Source organism: Helianthus annuus, chromosome 17 (assembly GCF_002127325.2).
Source record: "Helianthus annuus cultivar XRQ/B chromosome 17, HanXRQr2.0-SUNRISE, whole genome shotgun sequence".
NCBI lineage: Eukaryota > Viridiplantae > Streptophyta > Magnoliopsida > Asterales > Asteraceae > Helianthus > Helianthus annuus.
Window position 1 is genome coordinate 125,651,617 of NC_035449.2, and position 13,656 is coordinate 125,665,272.

General features: G+C 42.4%; 1 non-coding gene across 1 annotated transcript; it reads right to left on the reverse strand.

Annotated features, from left to right (window-relative positions):
* Positions 1-1,615: 1,615 nt before the first annotated feature.
* LOC118489538 lies at positions 1,616-1,722 on the reverse strand. Its single transcript, XR_004887559.1, has one exon. It is a non-coding gene; the product is annotated as a small nucleolar RNA R71 (small nucleolar RNA).
* Positions 1,723-13,656: the final 11,934 nt, after the last annotated feature.

Genomic DNA, 13,656 nt, shown 5'->3' on the forward strand with positions numbered 1-13,656 from the left:
TTTAGACGTCCTGCAAGGGACCTGGGTCAAATTTAGTAGGATCTCCTTCAATACCCATAGGTATTGGATGGCGGGGATCCAAACTCTTTGACCCCCTCATAAGTTAACTACTATTAATACTATAACCCGGCTATTTAGGACTGCATCCCTACTGACTCAGACTACTTAGTCGAGGGTAACGTCACTGCCAAAAGCAGGGCCTACCATAATTTGCATTAATAACTTAATTCATTATCTTCCAATAGTCCAACCCTTTAGGATTGTATCCTTGCTGACTCAAACTACTGGGTTGAGGGTAACGTCGCCTTCAAAAGAGGGGCCTACTACAATAACTAAGATAATCTCTTAAACAAGTGCAAAAGTGCGAAAATAATCAAAGGTTATACTAATACACGAGTCGGATCCAAGTGATTCATCTTGTCTATCTGTTTTTATTTTATTTTTATTTTTCAGCATTTAGTTAGTTTTCATTTTCTTAGTTTAAAAATCTTTTCTAACATTTTGATTTGGTTAGAAATTGAGGATAAACTGGTACTAAAAGCTCTTGTGTCGTTGGACGACCTCGGTATCTTACCAACACTATACTACGTCCACGATGGATGCACTTGCCCATATGTGTGTTTAGTGTTAGTAAATATCGTGTTTTATAAATTTAAAACTTGGCTAAAAGTGTAAAAAAGGCTTAAAAATACATCTAAAATATATTACACTACACACGCATCAAGTTTTTGGCGCCGTTGCCGGGGACACAAGGATTTTAAGAAAGTTGGGAATCAACGGCCTAATCATCTTTTTATTCTTCTTTTTAATGTTTTAGGATTTTCTTAGTTTTTCAGCTTCTGCAGAGCTCAGCACGGGCCGTGCCTGGTCGGACACGGGCCGTGCCCAGCATTGTTACTGGCAGTTTTAGTTTTCCAAGTTACAGAAGGCTGACCACGGGGCCGTGTCGGTGCAACACGGGGCCGTGTCCAACTCTCCAGTAACTGGTATCTGGAAAACAATCACTGCAACTCCGACCACGGGCAGTGTTCACTGAGCACGGGGCCGTGGTGAACCTTCTGACCAGCATTCTTTTCTGTTTTTATTGCAGGACTTGGAACCAGACGCCACCCCTACGTAGTGTATGAGCTCCAGTTCTAATAAGGACATAAAAGAACCTCTAGAAGAACCCGAACGCTTTCTCAGAAAAAGACTAAAAGCCAAGAACCAAGAGAAAGTTTCGGGGAATCCACTTCCAATGGCGGACCAACGTACCCTCATGGATTATCTACGACCCACCGTAGGTAACTTAGGCGCGGCTATCAATGCACCGAATGTCGAAGCCAATAACTTCGAACTTCGGCCGCATTTGATACAAATGCTCCAAAACTCTGCAACCTTCGATGGGCATGCGGACGAGGATCCCCATCTGCATATTACTAATTTCTTAGAAATATGTGATACCTTTCGGATCAATGGAGCATCAAATGACGCCATCCGCCTTCGAATGTTTCCTTTCTCGCTAAAAGACCGAGCAAAAGCTTGGCTCAATGCCCTCCCAGCTAGATCGGTAAACACCTGGGATGAACTAGCCCAAAAATTTCTATATAAGTATTTCCCTCCAGCTAAAACGGCTAAATTAATGACTGAAATTAATACATATTCGCAAGAGGACGGGGAATCCTTATATGAAACTTGGGAAAGGTTCAAGGAGCTATTACGAAAGTGTCCACATCACGGCCTTGCGATATGGCAACAAGTATCCACTTTTTATAATGGGTTGTTGCCACACACAAGGCAGACACTTGATTCTAGCTCCGGGGGACTTTTAGGTAATCGCTGCCCGCATGAAATATATAACCAAATTGAGGAAATTGCTCAAACCAATTCTCAGTGGCACACTCCCCGAGGCAATAAATCTATTGCCCCGGGCACCCATAAGGTTGATGAAAGCACTTCTTTGCAAGCCCAAATCGAGGCTCTTTCTTCAAAGATAAAAAAATTGGAAATGACAAAAACAGTCTCGGTTATGGCTTGTGAAGGGTGTGGTGGGCCACATGAAAATTGGAGTTGTATGAAAGAAACAGACGATCAACAAGAGTCGGTAAGCTACATTGACAATAGACCTAGGCCGTCGGGTCCTCCAACGGGCACTTACAACCAAGGATGGCGAAACCACCCTAACCTTGGTTGGAGAGAGCCCGACAATAGTAGTAACCAACAAACCCAACGAACAAACTTTCAACAACCAAGAAATGAGTCACAAAATTTCACTCAACAAGGTGGACGAGAAAGGCTTGAAGATACTGTATCTCGCCTCATCGCCGACACTGAAAAGAAAAACTCGGAAAGGTTTCTACAATTAGAATCAAATTTTAGAAACCAACAAGCTAGTATTCAAAACATAGAAAAACAATTAAATCAACTAGCTCAAAATTTTTCCGAGAGACCACAAGGTGCATTACCAAGCAATACCGAAACAAACCCGAAAGCGCAAGTTCATCTCATCACATTACGAAACCGCACCGTGGGGCCTGCGCAAGTGTCACACCCCCAAAATCCACCTGCGGAGTATCACCGCTTGGGAGCGTGCCTGACCAGGATCAAGCCACCAATCATATAGAACAATATATATAGTAAAAGTAATTGCTATAAAACCAAACCCAATCCATATGAAAGGTGTTCCAACAACATAAGTAAGTTATCATTGTTTAGCGGAAGCGTATAGATAAAACCCATCGTAATAAAGTATCAAGTATCAAAAGTGTTTAACAAGATAATCACGATCCAAGCCCACAACGACCAGCTCCTCCCTGTGCAAGCTCCATGTATCTAACGACCTGCAAGGCATGTAACAGAGGATCAACAACTAGTTGAGCGAGTTCACAGAAAGTATATGCGTAATAGTAAGTTCGTTTGTAACATGTGGCTCTACTGGGCCGATAGTACGTTCTATTGATGGGGGCTTCCCATGTTGTATATCCACTAGACTATTCGTAACCATATGTGTTCTTCACAATCCGAGAACAGTAGTAAGTATAAGTTCACGTAGGTCTTACATGAGTATCCTTCACATCCGAGGATAGTAATTTAGTATAAGTATCCTTCACAACCGAGGATAGTAATATGTATAAGTATCCTTCACAACCGAGGATAGTAATATGTATAAGTATCCTTCACAACCGAGGATAGTAATATGTATAAGTATCCTTCACAACCGAGGATAGTAATAGATATATGTGTACGTAGATTGCACGTACGTGTCCTGCACAACCGAGGACGATGGTATGGTAGTCTAGTAATAGTGTAAGTACAGTTCTATTCAATCACAATCCTCCAATCCCAATTCCCGTGCCCTGGGAATCCCATGCCTTAGTAAGAGTGTGAACTCACCTTGGTTTGCTCGGTATGTTATTGCTTCTAGGGTTTGTTAATCGTCTAAGTCCGTCACATACGACCTAGGATATGTTGCACATGATTCATTCAATTAGGGTTTACAATCCTCGATATTCAAGCAACGGTGCTTTGCGTGATTATTGTGTACACGGTGATAATACATAAAATGTTCACACATGCAGGATCATACCGTTGCATTCAATATCATACAATCATTCACATAGAATCATACATCATGTAAGCAGTCAATCCTATTCACGTAATTCATGCGTAGCGCCCCTGATTTCACGGTTTATGCATTTAACAGTGTAAATAACTTCACATGTTTAACGAAGTCAGGGAATCAAAGTATCATACACAGCTTAACAGGATTAGCATAATATATCATGCAGCTCGTTGTTTCAAACTGATCATTACACAACATCAGACAATTTCGCATCATCAGGCAATCATACAACATCAGACAGTTACATAACATCAGACAATTTCGCATCATCAGGCAATCATACAACATCAGACAGTTACATAACATCAGACAAGTGTGGGGGGGGGGGCTTCCCCTGTTTGAAAGTCGGACCACTTATAACTTATAAACCTCTGATCAAAGGTAATATAAAACTCGGGCCTAAGGGGGGTTTAAACTCGGATAAGGGGTGTGTGTTCAAAACTCGGCCAACACAAAGTGAGGGTTAAAGGTCGGACCATGGGAGGCTTCACAAAACTCGGACAACATGAAGAACAAGGAAACTCGGACCACCAAGGGTTAAAACTCGGACCCTTGGCATTAAGTAAACTCGGACTATGTTAAGCTGAAGAAACTCGGACCTTTTGTGGTTATGAAACTCGGACATCTTGATATTTAAGAAACTCGGACCAAACAATTCCTTATAAACTCGGACCACCCATGCACCATTAAAAGTTCTGATATCTTTTTCAACATAAAACAAAACTCGGACATTATATACTTCATAAAGGTCGGACTCCCTTTTATTCATTAACCTCGGACTACACATCAAAAGCAAGAACTCGGACTTCTAACAAATCACAAAAGTCGGACATGTGTTTGGGTTGAAACTCGGGCTATGTAATCAACATCAAACTCGGACCTTAATTTCCTTATCAAAGCTCGGAGTTCATTGTGTTATACTAAAACTCAGACTATTTTTATTCAATGCTCGGACTAACATATCAAATCAAACTCAGACGATCACAATCGCGATTGAAACAGTTACACACGCACATTCAACGGTTACGTTCATCGCTTCAAAACCCTAATTTCATACCTTGCATTACACTGATCAAAACAACAATCGCTATGTCTACATAACACGCATCAAAATCATCAGGTAATTGATTATATGACTAATCATCTTCATATCACAATAATCAACATCAATCAAAAACACAGAAGCATCATATGGAGACTAGGGTTTACAAGAATTACAAGAATCAAGCATTGCTACCAATCAAACAATCACAAACAATGATTAAACAATTACCTTGATTCGATTCTAGATGGATTGGCAATCAATCTTGATGCAAAGAACTTGTGAATCCAAGAATGATGAGAAGGTGTTGTAGAGAGGATTAGAGGAGGTGAAAGTACGTGTTTTTAATTCTTTGTGAATGATTAGAGAATGATTAGGGAAAAGAATTAGGGTTAAGTATTATTTATGTTTCACTAATGACTCTTTACACCCTCTATTGTTATATTTTACACAAGTACCATCACACAACAATTTCACAGTTTCATCACCAAGTTTATATATATGACAAATCTTTCATAAATAACAAACAACCATGTATAATCACACACTACGGTTTATTGCACCAAAGCATATACAATTCCATAGCCAATTATTTGCACAATTAACAACTAAACAAAACAAGAACGTGCAATAAATGCGAATTAGAATCTTGGAATTTCGAGTTGTCACATTATCCCCAACTTAAAAGAAATTTCGTCCCGAAATTTGGTACGCACTCACTGAGGAAGCTAGGTAAGCTGTATCGTTCACTGGTTTTCCTGGGGTGTCACATCATCCCCCCGTTGATTTGGAATTTCGTCCCGAAATTCCGCAGTAGTAGCTTCAGTCTCAGTAGCGGTTGCGTTGGTTCCGAATAACTGGGGGTACTTTTCTGTCATCTGGTTTTTGCGTTCCCAGGTGTACTCTGGGCCACGTTTGGAGTTCTAACGAACTCGGACAAGAGGGATTCCCTTGTGCTTGAGGACCTTAACATCCTGGTCCGTGATTTCAACTGGTTCCTCGACGAACTGCAACCGCTCGTCGATAGTGAGTTCCTTAAAAGGAATTATGAGGGTCTCATCTGACAGGCACTTCTTCAGATTCGACACGTGGAATACATTGTGAACTGCAGCGAGTTCAGCTGGTAGGTTTAGTCTGTAGGCTACTTGGCCTATTCTTTCAGTGATTTCGAACGGTCCAACATACCGTGGATTGAGTTTGCCTCTTTTACCAAAACTAACCACACCCTTCCAGGGTGAAACTTTGAGTAAAAACCCGGTCCCCGACCTGAAATTCCAATGGCTTCCTACGCTTATCTGCGTAGCTTTTCTGGCGATCGCGAGCTGCCGCCATGCGTTGTCGTATCTGTGCAATTCGTTCAGTAGCGTCAACTACCATTTCTGGGCCTGTAATCTAACTATCCCCCACCTCTGCCCAACCGAGAGGTGACCGGCATTTACGTCCGTACAATGCCTCGAATGGAGTTGCTTGAATGCTGGTGTGGTAACTGTTATTGTACGAAAACTCCACTAAAGGAAGATGCTTTTTCCCAGCCGTTGGCGAAATCAATAACACATGCCCGAAGCATGTCTTCAAGAGTCTGGATCGTTCGCTCAGACTGCCCATCCGTCTGAGGATGATATGTTGTGCTCATGTCTAATCGTGAGCCGAAAGATTTGTGCATCGCTTGCCATAGCTCTGACGTGAATCGTGCATCCCGATCCGAAATGATGGAGGTGGGCACCCCGTGCCTCGAAACAACTTCTTTAAGATAGATGTCTGCGAGAGTGGAGAACTTATCCGTTCCTTTATAGCCAGGAAGTGTGCAGACTTGGTGAGTCGATCCACGATTTCCCCATATTGTATTGTTCCAATGCTGAGATCTAGGTAGGCCTGTAACGAAATCCATGGAAATTTCTTCCCATTTCCATTGAGGTATCTTAGGCTGCTGAAGTAGGCCTGCGAGTTTCTGATATTCAACCTTGACTCTTGCACAGGTCAAGCACTTGCCAACATAGGTGGCGATGTGGGCCTTCACGCTAGGCCACCAATAAGTAGTTCTGATGTCGTGGTACATTTTGTCCGATCCTGGATGTACCGAGTAGCGAGACTTGTGTGCTTCGTCCATCACAAGCTCTCGTAAACCGCCATATAGTGGGACCCAAATACGCCCCGTTACATAGTAGGCGCCGTCTTCCTTTTGTTCCATTCGTTGCCTTGAATCGCGTAAGGCTTCAGCCATGACGTTTTCGGGTTTCAATGCTTCTATCTGAGCAGCTCGTATCTGTGCAGGAAGACTGGACTGAATTGTAAGCTGTAGCGCTCGCACGCGCTTAGGTAGAGTGTCTTCCGACTGAGGGCGTCAGCCACAACATTGGCCTTGCCTGAATGATACTTGATGGCGCATTCGTAGTCGTTCAGAAGTTCAACCCATCTCCGTTGACGCATGTTCAAATCCTTTTGCTTAAGAATATGCTCGAGAATCCTGTGATCGGTGTAAATCGTGCACCTGGTACCGTACTGGTAGTGTCGCCATATCTTAAGCGCGAAAACAACAGCTCCCAGCTCTAAATCTTGCGTCGTGTAGTTCCGTTCATGAATCTTGAGTTGTCGCGATGCGTAAGCAATAACCTTATCCCGTTGCATCAATACGCAACCCAGACCCTGTATCGATGCGTCACAATAAACCACGAAGTCATCTGTGCCCTCCGGTAATGAGAGAATAGGTGCGCTGCATAGTCTATCTTTCAGGTACTGAAAAGCAGTTTCCTGCGTATTACCCCATCTGTAAACGACACCTTTCTGTGTCAGCATAGTAAGCGGCTGCGCGATCTTGGAGAAGTCTTTGATAAACCGCCTGACTCTTGGAGTAGATCAGAATGTCGTCGATGAAGACAATGACGAACTTGTCAAGATAGGGTTTGCACACCCTGTTCATAAGGTCCATAAATACGGCAGGTGCGCTCAATAATATCAAACCATCCATCATATCAAACATAAAGTATAGTAGTTAAAATAATTCATAAAACCCAATACAATTGATGTTCAAACCAAACTTTGTTTGAGTAGCGTAAACATAATAATGAAAACCCAAGATAAGTTATAAGTTCAAATATCGCTCATTGCGTCTCCCTGACCAACCATGTACACGTTGCCCCGGCGTCATGGTTTCCATTGCTTCCCCCAACGCTTTCCCCGTTGTCGTCCCTGTTTCCATGGTCGTGGTTTTAAGTCTGGTCCTGGTTTAATTGAGGGCATTCGCGTTTAAAATGACCTTCAGCCCCACACTGGAAACATCCCCCGTTTCCACGCTGTGGCTGCTGCTGTGTCATCTGTGGAGCTGGTAGTTGCAGTTGCTGGTTCTGTGAAGGTTGAGGCGGTCGTTGTTGTTCTTGGGTTACAGGACGTGAGTTTCGACAATCCTTTGCTTCATGACCAATCTTGAGACATCTCTGACATTGTTCCTTGCGACACCTTCCACTGTGGTGTCTGTTGCACCTGTTACATAGTGGGTGAATTCCCCGATATCCACCCTGCCCCTGGTTGCCTGAAGAGTGCTGACTGGGACTCTGATAACGGTCAGTCTTTTGCTGCTGAACCTGTGACTGAACTGAAGCTGATCCCTTGCTGGAATCCCCATCCCATTTTCTTTTGTTGTCTCTGGGAGTAGCAGAAGTAGTGACAGCAGTTGTGGTAGTACTGATGCGTTTTGGCAGCTTGTTCTGATCTACTGCCTGATCTGTGAGACGATGAGCAAGACGAGTGACTTGCTGGATAGTGCCAAGGTTAGCTGCAGTCACATGACTCTGAATTTCTGGCACCAGACCCTTGAGATACAGCTCGATACGTTTGGTGGGAGGGTCTACCATAGTAGGACAAAATGTGGCTAATTCATTCGATCTCCTCGTATAAACTTCAATTTCAGACCCCACCATCTGTAGGTTGAGGAACTCTACCTCTAGTTTGTGGATGTCTTCACGACTACAAAACTCTTCCTTAATCAGGTCCTTGAACTCGTTCCAGGGGGTGGCGTTAGCAGCTGCCAGCCCTAACATCTTAATCTGTGCTTCCCACCAGGTTAATGCAGCACCTTCGAGTGTTCTAGAAGCAAACTTTACCCTGCGAAACTCAGGGCAATCATGTACCTCGAAGTCAGTTTCGAGCCTCTCGAACCAATGGAGGAGGCCTACAACTCCCTCAGTTCCACTGAAGGTACTAGGCCGACAATCCTTGAGATTTTTGAAGGTGTAACCAGGTGACTGAGCGTGTTGACCTATCGTGTATAAGAATAGGAGAAGGTTAAACACAAAAGTTGGTTTAGGAGTGTAGGATCTAAAGTCCCTAGTTACGACCGCAGGGTTTACCTCCTGCTTGTATGGCTGCAAGTGCCGCAGCAATTCGTTCGTTAATGAGAGCCGTCAACTGGGCTTGTGTCATGTTGATATATCCGGCCATGACCTTTATAGCAAATGTAACGTAGGTGAGAATGGTTCGCGAGTAGTACGATGACAGAAGAGTGTGAGCACATAGGTGTTCTCAAGCAATAACAAGTAATGAGCAATGTAATCTAAGCATACTACGAGCAAAGTTCTATGCAGTTCTAGCAAGCAGGTAATAAACATAAACCTTATTACCTAGAATGTTGAGTCTTGCACGTGGAGCGAAGCGTCGTTGTGGATCGTTGAGAGCACTGTTCTGGTTATAGTCTGGTTTTAATAAAAACGTTTTCCCATATTAAAACCAAGTTCTCTATAACCAATGGCTCTGATACCAATCTGTCACACCCCCAAAATCCACCTGCGGAGTATCACCGCTTGGGAGCGTGCCTGACCAGGATCAAGCCACCAATCATATAGAACAATATATATAGTAAAAGTAATTGCTATAAAACCAAACCCAATCCATATGAAAGGTGTTCCAACAACATAAGTAAGTTATCATTGTTTAGCGGAAGCGTATAGATAAAACCCATCGTAATAAAGTATCAAGTATCAAAAGTGTTTAACAAGATAATCACGATCCAAGCCCACAACGACCAGCTCCTCCCTGTGCAAGCTCCATGTATCTAACGACCTGCAAGGCATGTAACAGAGGATCAACAACTAGTTGAGCGAGTTCACAGAAAGTATATGCGTAATAGTAAGTTCGTTTGTAACATGTGGCTCTACTGGGCCGATAGTACGTTCTATTGATGGGGGCTTCCCATGTTGTATATCCACTAGACTATTCGTAACCATATGTGTTCTTCACAATCCGAGAACAGTAGTAAGTATAAGTTCACGTAGGTCTTACGTGAGTATCCTTCACATCCGAGGATAGTAATTTAGTATAAGTATCCTTCACAACCGAGGATAGTAATATGTATAAGTATCCTTCACAACCGAGGATAGTAATATGTATAAGTATCCTTCACAACCGAGGATAGTAATATGTATAAGTCCTTCACAACCGAGGATAGTAATAGATATATGTGTACGTAGATTGCACGTACGTGTCCTGCACAACCGAGGACGATGGTATGGTAGTCTAGTAATAGTGTAAGTACAGTTCTATTCAATCACAATCCTCCAATCCCAATTCCCGTGCCCTGGGAATCCCATGCCTTAGTAAGAGTGTGAACTCACCTTGGTTTGCTCGGTATGTTATTGCTTCTAGGGTTTGTTAATCGTCTAAGTCCGTCACACACGACCTAGGATATGTTGCACATGATTCATTCAATTAGGGTTTACAATCCTCGATATTCAAGCAACGGTGCTTTGCGTGATTATTGTGTACACGGTGATAATATATAAAATGTTCACACATGCAGGATCATACCGTTGCATTCAATATCATACAATCATTCACATAGAATCATACATCATGTAAGCAGTCAATCCTATTCACGTAATTCATGCGTAGCGCCCCTGATTTCACGGTTTATGCATTTAACAGTGTAAATAACTTCACATGTTTAACGAAGTCAGGGAATCAAAGTATCATACACAGCTTAACAGGATTAGCATAATATATCATGCAGCTCGTTGTTTCAAACTGATCATTACACAACATCAGACAATTTCGCATCATCAGGCAATCATACAACATCAGACAGTTACATAACATCAGACAATTTCGCATCATCAGGCAATCATACAACATCAGACAGTTACATAACATCAGACAAGTGTGGGGGGGGGGGGGCTTCCCCTGTTTGAAAGTCGGACCACTTATACCTTATAAACCTCTGATCAAAGGTAATATAAAACTCGGGCCTAAGGGGGGTTTAAACTCGGATAAGGGGTGTGGGTTCAAAACTCGGCCAACACAAAGTGAGGGTTAAAGGTCGGACCATGGGAGGCTTCACAAAACTCGGACAACATGAAGAACAAGGAAACTCGGACCACCAAGGGTTAAAACTCGGACCCTTGGCATTAAGTAAACTCGGACTATGTTAAGCTGAAGAAACTCGGACCTTTTGTGGTTATGAAACTCGGACATCTTGATATTTAAGAAACTCGGACCAAACAATTCCTTATAAACTCGGACCACCCATGCACCATTAAAAGTTCTGATATCTTTTTCAACATAAAACAAAACTCGGACATTATATACTTCATAAAGGTCGGACTCCCTTTTATTCATTAACCTCGGACTACACATCAAAAGCAAGAACTCGGACTTCTAACAAATCACAAAAGTCGGACATGTGTTTGGGTTGAAACTCGGGCTATATAATCAACATCAAACTCGGACCTTAATTTCCTTATCAAAGCTCGGAGTTCATTGTGTTATACTAAAACTCAGACTATTTTTATTCAATGCTCGGACTAACATATCAAATCAAACTCAGACGATCACAATCGCGATTGAAACAGTTACACACGCACATTCAACAGTTACGTTCATCGCTTCAAAACCCTAATTTCATACCTTGCATTACACTGATCAAAACAATAATCGCTATGTCTACATAACACGCATCAAAATCATCAGGTAATTGATTATATGACTAATCATCTTCATATCACAATAATCAACATCAATCAAAAACACAGAAGCATCATATGGAGACTAGGGTTTACAAGAATTACAAGAATCAAGCATTGCTACCAATCAAACAATCACAAACAATGATTAAACAATTACCTTGATTCGATTCTAGATGGATTGGCAATCAATCTTGATGCAAAGAACTTGTGAATCCAAGAATGATGAGAAGGTGTTGTAGAGAGGATTAGAGGAGGTGAAAGTACGTGTTTTTGATTCTTTGTGAATGATTAGAGAATGATTAGGGAAAAGAATTAGGGTTAAGTATTATTTATGTTTCACTAATGACTCTTTACACCCTCTATTGTTATATTTTACACAAGTACCATCACACAACAATTTCACAGTTTCATCACCAAGTTTATATATATGACAAATCTTTCATAAATAACAAACAACCATGTACAATCACACACTACGGTTTATTGCACCAAAGCGTATACAATTCCATAGCCAATTATTTGCACAATTAACAACTAAACAAAACAAGAACGTGCAATAAATGCGAATTAGAATCTTGGAATTTCGAGTTGTCACAGGAAGCACCACCGCCGACAGAAGAGACTATACCCCGCCTCTGCAAGAGAAGAACTCCCCTCCATCATCAGAGCCTACCAAGGCTCCTCGAGTTCCGTACCCCGGTAGGTTAATTCGTCAAAAGACCAATGAGCAATTCGCAAAATTCGAAAGTCTATTAAAACAATTGCATGTCAATATTCCTTTTATTGATGTCCTTACCCAAATGCCCAAATACTCTAAGTTCATGAGGGACTTCCTCACTCATAAAAAGAAAACTGAAACCTTGCAATTAGTTAACTTAGGCGAAGAATGCTCTGCCCTCGTACTCAACAAACTTCCCCAAAAGAAAATTGATCCTGGAAGCTTCACGATTCCCTGCTCGATCGGGGACTCCCCCGTTCGTAATGCACTAGCCGACCTTGGGGCTAGCATTAACCTCATGCCTTCATCAATGTTTAAAAGACTCGGCCTAGGAACAACGAGTCCTACAAAAATGAGCATACAACTTGCTGATCGATCCGTCAAATTCCCGCAAGGTGTCATCGAAAACGTCCTAGTAAAGGTAAACAAATTTGTCTATCCGGCAGATTTTGTCATACTCGATATGGAAGAAGACACCGAAGTCCCCCTCATACTAGGGAGACCATTTCTCGCCACCGCACAAGCAGTGGTAGACATGAATGACGGAATGCTCACCCTAAGGTACGGAGATGATGAAGTAAAATTCGGTGTTGGGAAGAGAATAGAGGACGACGACCCGGTCAACTACATGAAGGTTATTGATTCGAGTTTGGATGCTGCTCTCCGACGGTGCAACATGGGATGTCAAACATCCCACTCAGAAAATATATAACCTCACATTGGGTCTAGTCAAGGACCCTTATAAACGTGGCGCACCACGGAGGCACTCCGCGGAACTATCCTTGGTTTAGTTTAATCTTTTAGTTTTAATTTGCAGGAATAAAACACACTCATGGTGGTAAAGGATGAAAAGGGGAACGAGAAACATGACCCCATTCACAAGAACAAGGCCACACGTCAACAATTTCTCCGTTACAGTAGGTTCAACACGGGCCGTGCTCAGCCAACACGGCCCTGTGCTGAACCCCGTGCAGAAAAATGCCCAGTTCAGGTAACTGGACACGGGCCGTGTTCACCAGACATGTTACCGTGTCCAGGCTTCTGTTTCTTTTCTTTAATTTTCGTTACTGGCACCTGAACACGGGGCCGTGTCCGGTCCCCACGGGGCCGTGTCCAGACTGCCAGTAACATAAAATCTTTGCTTTTAACACTATATTACACATCTAATCAGCCTAAAAATTTATTTTTGGGACACATTGAGGACAATGTGTAATTTAAGTGTGGGGGGGATGCTAAAACCTTGAAATTTTGCAAGTCCTAATAACAAGCCTTACACAAAACTCTATTGGAACCGCTAAACACCCCAAATTTTTTTTAAAGTTCTCATTTTTTTTTACTTGTCTAA